The sequence below is a fragment of the Mixophyes fleayi genome, chromosome 2, assembly GCF_038048845.1.
Source record: "Mixophyes fleayi isolate aMixFle1 chromosome 2, aMixFle1.hap1, whole genome shotgun sequence".
Taxonomy (NCBI): domain Eukaryota; kingdom Metazoa; phylum Chordata; class Amphibia; order Anura; family Limnodynastidae; genus Mixophyes; species Mixophyes fleayi.
Window position 1 is genome coordinate 182,103,169 of NC_134403.1, and position 13,050 is coordinate 182,116,218.

Genomic DNA, 13,050 nt, shown 5'->3' on the forward strand with positions numbered 1-13,050 from the left:
TGTGTTTACCCAGTGTGTGTGTGTGGGGGGCTGCCATGGTAGACACCATATTTAGTCTGTGCATAGGCGGCCACATCATTCATTCATAGAATATTGTACTACAGCTGAATAGATTATGCGACCACTGTGAGTAGTATGCCATGTGGCCATCTATAGAAGGACCGCATAGGCTCCCTGCACTTCATGTCTTTAAGATAGTAGCTAAATCCCCTTCCGACTTCACCATGACAAATAAGCAAATGAGTGCTCAAAAGTAGAACAAAATATTCATTAAATTCAGTTGAGAACATTGTTGGTTCTAAATATAAATGCAGTATTCTTTATCACCATCCAAAAAATAAAACTAGAATTCAACACGAAAACGTTAAAAATCGCTATAATATTAAAAAGGCTGCCATGTCAGCTGGTGTCTTAATGGAAGAGTAGTTTGTTAAGACTATACTTTCAGGAATCATTTCTATAGTTTATACATTTGGAAATGTGCTCTAAAGTGTACAGACTCACCAACCATGAGGAAGAGTTTTAAATGATTCTCTTGAGTGTGAAGTGAGCTTGTAGTGCTGCTTTATGGTAGCTACTATCTGCTTTTGATGACTGTTTCTCTTTTCCTTTGTGGAAGAGTAGAGGAGTGAAATCACCAGCTGAGTGGTTGGGCTTCTGAATTGTCAACAACAGAGAATGTTATGAAGAACTTAAGCCGAGATTTCAGTATAGCTGGATTTGCTTTGCTGTTGTTTTTGTAAAGTTCTGTCTTATGATATTAGAAATGGTTTTCTTAATAAGGACAAGCTACTTTGGTCATCTGGCCTGAGATTGGTGCAGCTGAGAGAACCTGGGTTATGTGCTTCTGTTGTAGTGAGCCAAAGATATCTAAAAATCATTGAGGAATGGGAAACCTTGTTGATAGAGTAAGACGAGGACCATGTTTTTTCCAATATTTCTTTTACAGCATATTTTTGTAATAGCCTGTCCATTAGACTGGGGCCATACTTGCTCTGCACTTACTTATTTATTCATCTCTTTGGTTTGTCACCTCAACTGTTGTTTTTAAATTTTACAGATTGGTGGGTGCAGATGACCCTATGAGCTCCTCACCACAATCTAGGGTAGAGGTGTGGCCTGAGGTTCCCCTTTTCAAGGGGCGGCAAAAGTTCAGTTGCCCTGGGGAAACCTCGACAAAACCCAGGGCTAAAGGGGACACCACCGAGCTTTGCGGTGAAGGGGGGCCAAAAGACCCCTTTTGGTGTTGGAGATAAAGGGGACCTGCCACTTTTAAGGAGGGCTTGATGTTCCGCACCCTGTGCACTTTTTTGTGTTTTTACACATTTTTTGCGCTCAGTGACCCAAAAGCATGATCCCAGGCTTTCAATATATAAGAGGAAATAAAAAAAATAAAAAAAAATGTAACTGGGGAAGCAATTTGTTGGTATTAGGTTATCAAAACATTTTATGTTGCATTGTTTGCGCGCCTCTGCTTGTTGGGAGTATGATGGCGTTACTTGTATGAGAGGTTAAAGGGCCCTTCTCACAAGCTTCCAGCCCATACATAGTTTTCTTTCCCATTATGAATGTTTTTAGTTCTTACTATTTTAATTCGGATCTGTATTTCATTGTAATTGTACCGGAATTTGTTTTTGGATAATTTCAAACAATTTGAGACCCACACCTGCCAAATATTGATTTACAATTTTTGATTGAATATGTATCTTTATTTTGTATAAAGGTACAGAAAACATACAATACATTACGTTCAAATGTATTACGTTGCAGCGAAGCTGTAAGCACAATACACCGTAAAACATAATCATTCATACTTTCTGGTACAATTCAAGACATTAGGAACAAGATATGACCAGGGATGCTGATGGGGGGTAGGGTACTAACTACCAGGGCCCAGGGGAGGGCTGGCAAATTTTAGCTCAGGGGACAAGACTCGATTCAGCAGCCAATTAGGAACCTTTTAAAGGAAAAAAATGCAGGTGGCCCAGTGACCCAGCCCAAAGTAGCCCTCTATGGGACCGACCCAAGGGGGAGATGCCTCCCGGCCCCCGAACCCAGCCTGCCCCTGCCCGGGCTGCACTGCAGATCACCAACTTTTTTATATTTTTTTTGCTTCTTCAAGTTTTATTTTAACTTTTCTGTTTTTGTTTTGTGTTTACCCAGTGTGTGTGTGTGGGGGGCTGCCATGGTAGACACCATATGTAGTCTGTGCATAGGCGGCCACATCATTCATTCATAGAATATTGTACTACAGCTGAATAGATTATGCGACCACTGTGAGTAGTATGCCATGTGGCCATCTATAGAAGGACCGCATAGGCTCCCTGCACTTCATGTCTTTAAGATAGTAGCTAAATCCCCTTCCGACTTCACCATGACAAATAAGCAAATGAGTGCTCAAAAGTAGAACAAAATATTCATTAAATTCAGTTGAGAACATTGTTGGTTCTAAATATAAATGCAGTATTCTTTATCACCATCCAAAAAATAAAACTAGAAATTCAACACGAAAAACGTTAAAAATCGCTATAATATTAAAAAGGCTGCCATGTCAGCTGGTGTCTTAATGGAAGAGTAGTTTGTTAAGACTATACTTTCAGGAATCATTTCTATAGTTTATACATTTGGAAATGTGCTCTAAAGTGTACAGACTCACCAACCATGAGGAAGAGTTTTAATGATTTCTCTTGAGTGTGAAGTGAGCTTGTAGTGCTGCTTTATGGTAGCTACTATCTGCTTTTGATGACTGTTTCTCTTTTCCTTTGTGGAAGAGTAGAGGAGTGAAATCACCAGCTGAGTGGTTGGGCTTCTGAATTGTCAACAACAGAGAATGTTATGAAAGAACTTAAGCCGAGATTTCAGTATAGCTGGATTTGCTTTGCTGTTGTTTTTGTAAAGTTCTGTCTTATGATATTAGAAATGGTTTTCTTAATAAGGACAAGCTACTTTGGTCATCTGGCCTGAGATTGGTGCAGCTGAGAGAACCTGGGTTATGTGCTTCTGTTGTAGTGAGCCAAAGATATCTAAAAATCATTGAGGAATGGGAAACCTTGTTGATAGAGTAAGACGAGGACCATGTTTTTTCCAATATTTCTTTTACAGCATATTTTTGTAATAGCCTGTCCATTAGACTGGGGCCATACTTGCTCTGCACTTACTTATTTATTCATCTCTTTGGTTTGTCACCTCAACTGTTGTTTTTAAATTTTACAGATTGGTGGGTGCAGATGACCCTATGAGCTCCTCACCACAATCTAGGGTAGAGGTGTGGCCTGAGGTTCCCCTTTTCAAGGGGGCGGCAAAAGTTCAGTTGCCCTGGGGAAACCTTCGACAAAACCCAGGGCTAAAGGGACACCACCGAGCTTTGCGGTGAAGGGGGGCCAAAAGACCCCTTTTGGTGTTGGAGATAAAGGGGACCTGCCACTTTTAAGGAGGGCTTGATGTTCCGCACCCTGTGCACTTTTTTGTGTTTTTACACATTTTTTGCGCTCAGTGACCCAAAAGCATGATCCCAGGCTTTCAATATATAAGAGGAAATAAAAAAAATAAAAAAAAATGTAACTGGGGAAGCAATTTGTTGGTATTAGGTTATCAAAACATTTTATGTTGCATTGTTTGCGCGCCTCTGCTTGTTGGGAGTATGATGGCGTTACTTGTATGAGAGGTTAAAGGGCCCTTCTCACAAGCTTCCAGCCCATACATAGTTTTCTTTCCCATTATGAATGTTTTTAGTTCTTACTATTTTAATTCGGATCTGTATTTCATTGTAATTGTACCGGAATTTGTTTTTGGATAATTTCAAACAATTTGAGACCCACACCTGCCAAATATTGATTTACAATTTTTGATTGAATATGTATCTTTATTTTGTATAAAGGTACAGAAAACATACAATACATTACGTTCAAATGTATTACGTTGCAGCGAAGCTGTAAGCACAATACACCGTAAAACATAATCATTCATACTTTCTGGTACAATTCAAGACATTAGGAACAAGATATGACCAGGGATGCTGATGGGGGTAGGGTACTAACTACCAGGGCCCAGGGGAGGGCTGGCAAATTTTAGCTCAGGGGACAAGACTCGATTCAGCAGCCAATTAGGAACCTTTTAAAGGAAAAAAATGCAGGTGGCCCAGTGACCCAGCCCAAAGTAGCCCTCTATGGGACCGACCCAAGGGGGAGATGCCTCCCGGCCCCCGAACCCAGCCTGCCCCTGCCCGGGCTGCACTGCAGATCACCAACTTTTTTATATTTTTTTTGCTTCTTCAAGTTTTATTTTAACTTTTCTGTTTTTGTTTTGTGTTTACCCAGTGTGTGTGTGTGGGGGGCTGCCATGGTAGACACCATATGTAGTCTGTGCATAGGCGGCCACATCATTCATTCATAGAATATTGTACTACAGCTGAATAGATTATGCGACCACTGTGAGTAGTATGCCATGTGGCCATCTATAGAAGGACCGCATAGGCTCCCTGCACTTCATGTCTTTAAGATAGTAGCTAAATCCCCTTCCGACTTCACCATGACAAATAAGCAAATGAGTGCTCAAAAGTAGAACAAAATATGCATTAAATTCAGTTGAGAACATTGTTGGTTCTAAATATAAATGCAGTATTCTTTATCACCATCCAAAAAATAAAACTAGAAATTCAACACGAAAAACGTTAAAAATCGCTATAATATTAAAAAGGCTGCCATGTCAGCTGGTGTCTTAATGGAAGAGTAGTTTGTTAAGACTATACTTTCAGGAATCATTTCTATAGTTTATACATTTGGAAATGTGCTCTAAAGTGTACAGACTCACCAACCATGAGGAAGAGTTTTAATGATTTCTCTTGAGTGTGAAGTGAGCTTGTAGTGCTGCTTTATGGTAGCTACTATCTGCTTTTGATGACTGTTTCTCTTTTCCTTTGTGGAAGAGTAGAGGAGTGAAATCACCAGCTGAGTGGTTGGGCTTCTGAATTGTCAACAACAGAGAATGTTATGAAAGAACTTAAGCCGAGATTTCAGTATAGCTGGATTTGCTTTGCTGTTGTTTTTGTAAAGTTCTGTCTTATGATATTAGAAATGGTTTTCTTAATAAGGACAAGCTACTTTGGTCATCTGGCCTGAGATTGGTGCAGCTGAGAGAACCTGGGTTATGTGCTTCTGTTGTAGTGAGCCAAAGATATCTAAAAATCATTGAGGAATGGGAAACCTTGTTGATAGAGTAAGACGAGGACCATGTTTTTTCCAATATTTCTTTTACAGCTTATTTTTGTAATAGCCTGTCCATTAGACTGGGGCCATACTTGCTCTGCACTTACTTATTTATTCATCTCTTTGGTTTGTCACCTCAACTGTTGTTTTTACATTTTACAGATTGGTGGGTGCAGATGACCCTATGAGCTCCTCACCACAATCTAGGGTAGAGGTGTGGCCTGAGGTTCCCCTTTTCAAGGGGGCGGCAAAAGTTCAGTTGCCCTGGGGAAACCTTCGACAAAACCCAGGGCTAAAGGGACACCACCGAGCTTTGCGGTGAAGGGGGGCCAAAAGACCCCTTTTGGTGTTGGAGATAAAGGGGACCTGCCACTTTTAAGGAGGGCTTGATGTTCCGCACCCTGTGCACTTTTTTGTGTTTTTACACATTTTTTGCGCTCAGTGACCCAAAAGCATGATCCCAGGCTTTCAATATATAAGAGGAAATAAAAAAAATAAAAAAAAATGTAACTGGGGAAGCAATTTGTTGGTATTAGGTTATCAAAACATTTTATGTTGCATTGTTTGCGCGCCTCTGCTTGTTGGGAGTATGATGGCGTTACTTGTATGAGAGGTTAAAGGGCCCTTCTCACAAGCTTCCAGCCCATACATAGTTTTCTTTCCCATTATGAATGTTTTTAGTTCTTACTATTTTAATTCGGATCTGTATTTCATTGTAATTGTACCGGAATTTGTTTTTGGATAATTTCAAACAATTTGAGACCCACACCTGCCAAATATTGATTTACAATTTTTGATTGAATATGTATCTTTATTTTGTATAAAGGTACAGAAAACATACAATACATTACGTTCAAATGTATTACGTTGCAGCGAAGCTGTAAGCACAATACACCGTAAAACATAATCATTCATACTTTCTGGTACAATTCAAGACATTAGGAACAAGATATGACCAGGGATGCTGATGGGGGGTAGGGTACTAACTACCAGGGCCCAGGGGAGGGCTGGCAAATTTTAGCTCAGGGGACAAGACTCGATTCAGCAGCCAATTAGGAACCTTTTAAAGGAAAAAAATGCAGGTGGCCCAGTGACCCAGCCCAAAGTAGCCCTCTATGGGACCGACCCAAGGGGGAGATGCCTCCCGGCCCCCGAACCCAGCCTGCCCCTGCCCGGGCTGCACTGCAGATCACCAACTTTTTTATATTTTTTTTGCTTCTTCAAGTTTTATTTTAACTTTTCTGTTTTTGTTTTGTGTTTACCCAGTGTGTGTGTGTGGGGGGCTGCCATGGTAGACACCATATGTAGTCTGTGCATAGGCGGCCACATCATTCATTCATAGAATATTGTACTACAGCTGAATAGATTATGCGACCACTGTGAGTAGTATGCCATGTGGCCATCTATAGAAGGACCGCATAGGCTCCCTGCACTTCATGTCTGTAAGATAGTAGCTAAATCCCCTTCCGACTTCACCATGACAAATAAGCAAATGAGTGCTCAAAAGTAGAACAAAATATTCATTAAATTCAGTTGAGAACATTGTTGGTTCTAAATATAAATGCAGTATTCTTTATCACCATCCAAAAAATAAAACTAGAAATTCAACACGAAAAACGTTAAAAATCGCTATAATATTAAAAAGGCTGCCATGTCAGCTGGTGTCTTAATGGAAGAGTAGTTTGTTAAGACTATACTTTCAGGAATCATTTCTATAGTTTATACATTTGGAAATGTGCTCTAAAGTGTACAGACTCACCAACCATGAGGAAGAGTTTTAATGATTTCTCTTGAGTGTGAAGTGAGCTTGTAGTGCTGCTTTATGGTAGCTACTATCTGCTTTTGATGACTGTTTCTCTTTTCCTTTGTGGAAGAGTAGAGGAGTGAAATCACCAGCTGAGTGGTTGGGCTTCTGAATTGTCAACAACAGAGAATGTTATGAAAGAACTTAAGCCGAGATTTCAGTATAGCTGGATTTGCTTTGCTGTTGTTTTTGTAAAGTTCTGTCTTATGATATTAGAAATGGTTTTCTTAATAAGGACAAGCTACTTTGGTCATCTGGCCTGAGATTGGTGCAGCTGAGAGAACCTGGGTTATGTGCTTCTGTTGTAGTGAGCCAAAGATATCTAAAAATCATTGAGGAATGGGAAACCTTGTTGATAGAGTAAGACGAGGACCATGTTTTTTCCAATATTTCTTTTACAGCATATTTTTGTAATAGCCTGTCCATTAGACTGGGGCCATACTTGCTCTGCACTTACTTATTTATTCATCTCTTTGGTTTGTCACCTCAACTGTTGTTTTTAAATTTTACAGATTGGTGGGTGCAGATGACCCTATGAGCTCCTCACCACAATCTAGGGTAGAGGTGTGGCCTGAGGTTCCCCTTTTCAAGGGGGCGGCAAAAGTTCAGTTGCCCTGGGGAAACCTTCGACAAAACCCAGGGCTAAAGGGACACCACCGACCTTTGCGGTGAAGGGGGGCCAAAAGACCCCTTTTGGTGTTGGAGATAAAGGGGACCTGCCACTTTTAAGGAGGGCTTGATGTTCCGCACCCTGTGCACTTTTTTGTGTTTTTACACATTTTTTGCGCTCAGTGACCCAAAAGCATGATCCCAGGCTTTCAATATATAAGAGGAAATAAAAAAAATAAAAAAAAATGTAACTGGGGAAGCAATTTGTTGGTATTAGGTTATCAAAACATTTTATGTTGCATTGTTTGCGCGCCTCTGCTTGTTGGGAGTATGATGGCGTTACTTGTATGAGAGGTTAAAGGGCCCTTCTCACAAGCTTCCAGCCCATACATAGTTTTCTTTCCCATTATGAATGTTTTTAGTTCTTACTATTTTAATTCGGATCTGTATTTCATTGTAATTGTACCGGAATTTGTTTTTGGATAATTTCAAACAATTTGAGACCCACACCTGCCAAATATTGATTTACAATTTTTGATTGAATATGTATCTTTATTTTGTATAAAGGTACAGAAAACATACAATACATTACGTTCAAATGTATTACGTTGCAGCGAAGCTGTAAGCACAATACACCGTAAAACATAATCATTCATACTTTCTGGTACAATTCAAGACATTAGGAACAAGATATGACCAGGGATGCTGATGGGGGGTAGGGTACTAACTACCAGGGCCCAGGGGAGGGCTGGCAAATTTTAGCTCAGGGGACAAGACTCGATTCAGCAGCCAATTAGGAACCTTTTAAAGGAAAAAAATGCAGGTGGCCCAGTGACCCAGCCCAAAGTAGCCCTCTATGGGACCGACCCAAGGGGGAGATGCCTCCCGGCCCCCGAACCCAGCCTGCCCCTGCCCGGGCTGCACTGCAGATCACCAACTTTTTTATATTTTTTTTGCTTCTTCAAGTTTTATTTTAACTTTTCTGTTTTTGTTTTGTGTTTACCCAGTGTGTGTGTGTGGGGGGCTGCCATGGTAGACACCATATGTAGTCTGTGCATAGGCGGCCACATCATTCATTCATAGAATATTGTACTACAGCTGAATAGATTATGCGACCACTGTGAGTAGTATGCCATGTGGCCATCTATAGAAGGACCGCATAGGCTCCCTGCACTTCATGTCTTTAAGATAGTAGCTAAATCCCCTTCCGACTTCACCATGACAAATAAGCAAATGAGTGCTCAAAAGTAGAACAAAATATTCATTAAATTCAGTTGAGAACATTGTTGGTTCTAAATATAAATGCAGTATTCTTTATCACCATCCAAAAAATAAAACTAGAAATTCAACACGAAAAACGTTAAAAATCGCTATAATATTAAAAAGGCTGCCATGTCAGCTGGTGTCTTAATGGAAGAGTAGTTTGTTAAGACTATACTTTCAGGAATCATTTCTATAGTTTATACATTTGGAAATGTGCTCTAAAGTGTACAGACTCACCAACCATGAGGAAGAGTTTTAATGATTTCTCTTGAGTGTGAAGTGAGCTTGTAGTGCTGCTTTATGGTAGCTACTATCTGCTTTTGATGACTGTTTCTCTTTTCCTTTGTGGAAGAGTAGAGGAGTGAAATCACCAGCTGAGTGGTTGGGCTTCTGAATTGTCAACAACAGAGAATGTTATGAAAGAACTTAAGCCGAGATTTCAGTATAGCTGGATTTGCTTTGCTGTTGTTTTTGTAAAGTTCTGTCTTATGATATTAGAAATGGTTTTCTTAATAAGGACAAGCTACTTTGGTCATCTGGCCTGAGATTGGTGCAGCTGAGAGAACCTGGGTTATGTGCTTCTGTTGTAGTGAGCCAAAGATATCTAAAAATCATTGAGGAATGGGAAACCTTGTTGATAGAGTAAGACGAGGACCATGTTTTTTCCAATATTTCTTTTACAGCATATTTTTGTAATAGCCTGTCCATTAGACTGGGGCCATACTTGCTCTGCACTTACTTATTTATTCATCTCTTTGGTTTGTCACCTCAACTGTTGTTTTTAAATTTTACAGATTGGTGGGTGCAGATGACCCTATGAGCTCCTCACCACAATCTAGGGTAGAGGTGTGGCCTGAGGTTCCCCTTTTCAAGGGGGCGGCAAAAGTTCAGTTGCCCTGGGGAAACCTTCGACAAAACCCAGGGCTAAAGGGACACCACCGAGCTTTGCGGTGAAGGGGGGCCAAAAGACCCCTTTTGGTGTTGGAGATAAAGGGGACCTGCCACTTTTAAGGAGGGCTTGATGTTCCGCACCCTGTGCACTTTTTTGTGTTTTTACACATTTTTTGCGCTCAGTGACCCAAAAGCATGATCCCAGGCTTTCAATATATAAGAGGAAATAAAAAAAATAAAAAAAAATGTAACTGGGGAAGCAATTTGTTGGTATTAGGTTATCAAAACATTTTATGTTGCATTGTTTGCGCGCCTCTGCTTGTTGGGAGTATGATGGCGTTACTTGTATGAGAGGTTAAAGGGCCCTTCTCACAAGCTTCCAGCCCATACATAGTTTTCTTTCCCATTATGAATGTTTTTAGTTCTTACTATTTTAATTCGGATCTGTATTTCATTGTAATTGTACCGGAATTTGTTTTTGGATAATTTCAAACAATTTGAGACCCACACCTGCCAAATATTGATTTACAATTTTTGATTGAATATGTATCTTTATTTTGTATAAAGGTACAGAAAACATACAATACATTACGTTCAAATGTATTACGTTGCAGCGAAGCTGTAAGCACAATACACCGTAAAACATAATCATTCATACTTTCTGGTACAATTCAAGACATTAGGAACAAGATATGACCAGGGATGCTGATGGGGGGTAGGGTACTAACTACCAGGGCCCAGGGGAGGGCTGGCAAATTTTAGCTCAGGGGACAAGACTCGATTCAGCAGCCAATTAGGAACCTTTTAAAGGAAAAAAATGCAGGTGGCCCAGTGACCCAGCCCAAAGTAGCCCTCTATGGGACCGACCCAAGGGGGAGATGCCTCCCGGCCCCCGAACCCAGCCTGCACCTGCCCGGGCTGCACTGCAGATCACCAACTTTTTTATATTTTTTTTGCTTCTTCAAGTTTTATTTTAACTTTTCTGTTTTTGTTTTGTGTTTACCCAGTGTGTGTGTGTGGGGGGCTGCCATGGTAGACACCATATGTAGTCTGTGCATAGGCGGCCACATCATTCATTCATAGAATATTGTACTACAGCTGAATAGATTATGCGACCACTGTGAGTAGTATGCCATGTGGCCATCTATAGAAGGACCGCATAGGCTCCCTGCACTTCATGTCTGTAAGATAGTAGCTAAATCCCCTTCCGACTTCACCATGACAAATAAGCAAATGAGTGCTCAAAAGTAGAACAAAATATTCATTAAATTCAGTTGAGAACATTGTTGGTTCTAAATATAAATGCAGTATTCTTTATCACCATCCAAAAAATAAAACTAGAAATTCAACACGAAAAACGTTAAAAATCGCTATAATATTAAAAAGGCTGCCATGTCAGCTGGTGTCTTAATGGAAGAGTAGTTTGTTAAGACTATACTTTCAGGGATCATTTCTATAGTTTATACATTTGGAAATGTGCTCTAAAGTGTACAGACTCACCAACCATGAGGAAGAGTTTAAATGATTTCTCTTGAGTGTGAAGTGAGCTTGTAGTGCTGCTTTATGGTAGCTACTATCTGCTTTTGATGACTGTTTCTCTTTTCCTTTGTGGAAGAGTAGAGGAGTGAAATCACCAGCTGAGTGGTTGGGTTTCTGAATTGTCAACAACAGAGAATGTTATGAAAGAACTTAAGCCGAGATTTCAGTATAGCTGGATTTGCTTTGCTGTTGTTTTTGTAAAGTTCTGTCTTATGATATTAGAAATGGTTTTCTTAATAAGGACAAGCTACTTTGGTCATCTGGCCTGAGATTGGTGCAGCTGAGAGAACCTAGGTTATGTGCTTCTGTTGTAGTGAGCCAAAGATATCTAAAAATCATTGAGGAATGGGAAACCTTGTTGATAGAGTAAGACGAGGACCATGTTTTTTCCAATATTTCTTTTACAGCATATTTTTGTAATAGCCTGTCCATTAGACTGGGGCCATACTTGCTCTGCACTTACTTATTTATTCATCTCTTTGGTTTGTCACCTCAACTGTTGTTTTTAAATTTTACAGATTGGTGGGTGCAGATGACCCTATGAGCTCCTCACCACAATCTAGGGTAGAGGTGTGGCCTGAGGTTCCCCTTTTTAAGGGGGCGGCAAAAGTTCAGTTGCCCTGGGGAAACCTTCGACAAAACCCAGGGCTAATGGGACACCACCGAGCTTTGCGGTGAAGGGGGGCCAAAAGACCCCTTTTGGTGTTGGAGATAAAGGGGACCTGCCACTTTTAAGGAGGGCTTGATGTTCCGCACCCTGTGCACTTTTTTGTGTTTTTACACATTTTTTGCGCTCAGTGACCCAAAAGCATGATCCCAGGCTTTCAATATATAAGAGGAAATAAAAAAAATAAAAAAAATGTAACTGGGGAAGCAATTTGTTGGTATTAGGTTAGCAAAACATTTTATGTTGCATTGTTTGCGCGCCTCTGCTTGTTGGGAGTATGATGGCGTTACTTGTATGAGAGGTTAAAGGGCCCTTCTCACAAGCTTCCAGCCCATACATAGTTTTCTTTCCCATTATGAATGTTTTTAGTTCTTACTATTTTAATTCGGATCTGTATTTCATTGTAATTGTACCGGAATTTGTTTTTGGATAATTTCAAACAATTTGAGACCCACACCTGCCAAATATTGATTTACAATTTTTGATTGAATATGTATCTTTATTTTGTATAAAGGTACAGAAAACATACAATACATTACGTTCAAATGTATTACGTTGCAGCGAAGCTGTAAGCACAATACACCGTAAAACATAATCATTCATACTTTCTGGTACAATTCAAGACATTAGGAACAAGATATGACCAGGGATGCTGATGGGGGATAGGGTAGTAACTACCAGGGCCCAGGGGAGGGCTGGCAAATTTTAGCTCAGGGGACAAGACTCGATTCAGCAGCCAATTAGGAACCTTTTAAAGGAAAAAAATGCAGGTGGCCCAGTGACCCAGCCCAAAGTAGCCCTCTATGGGACCGACCCAAGGGGGAGATGCCTCCCGGCCCCCGAACCCAGCCTGCCCCTGCCTGGGCTGCACTGCAGATCACCAACTTTTTTATATTTTTTTTGCTTCTTCAAGTTTTATTTTAACTTTTCTGTTTTTGTTTTGTGTTTACCCAGTGTGTGTGTGTGGGGGGCTGCCATGGTAGACACCATATGTAGTCTGTGCATAGGCGGCCACATCATTCATTCATAGAATATTGTACTACAGCTGAATAGATTATGCGACCACTGTGAGT

At 40.5% G+C, this 13,050-nt stretch overlaps 6 non-coding genes across 6 annotated transcripts; all 6 read left to right on the forward strand.

Annotated features, from left to right (window-relative positions):
• Window positions 1-432: 432 nt before the first annotated feature.
• LOC142142196 (small nucleolar RNA U3) lies at window positions 433-650 on the forward strand. Its single transcript, XR_012689124.1, has one exon. It is a non-coding gene; the product is annotated as a small nucleolar RNA U3 (small nucleolar RNA).
• A 1,934-nt stretch (window positions 651-2,584) lies between these two features.
• LOC142142074 (small nucleolar RNA U3) lies at window positions 2,585-2,802 on the forward strand. Its single transcript, XR_012689015.1, has one exon. It is a non-coding gene; the product is annotated as a small nucleolar RNA U3 (small nucleolar RNA).
• A 1,935-nt stretch (window positions 2,803-4,737) lies between these two features.
• LOC142142075 (small nucleolar RNA U3) lies at window positions 4,738-4,955 on the forward strand. The gene has a single exon (XR_012689016.1). It is a non-coding gene; the product is annotated as a small nucleolar RNA U3 (small nucleolar RNA).
• Window positions 4,956-6,891: 1,936 nt separating this feature from the next.
• Window positions 6,892-7,109, forward strand: LOC142142076 (small nucleolar RNA U3). Its single transcript, XR_012689017.1, has one exon. It is a non-coding gene; the product is annotated as a small nucleolar RNA U3 (small nucleolar RNA).
• A 1,936-nt stretch (window positions 7,110-9,045) lies between these two features.
• LOC142142077 (small nucleolar RNA U3) lies at window positions 9,046-9,263 on the forward strand. Its single transcript, XR_012689018.1, has one exon. It is a non-coding gene; the product is annotated as a small nucleolar RNA U3 (small nucleolar RNA).
• Window positions 9,264-11,199: 1,936 nt separating this feature from the next.
• On the forward strand, window positions 11,200-11,417 carry LOC142142085 (small nucleolar RNA U3). The gene has a single exon (XR_012689025.1). It is a non-coding gene; the product is annotated as a small nucleolar RNA U3 (small nucleolar RNA).
• Window positions 11,418-13,050: the final 1,633 nt, after the last annotated feature.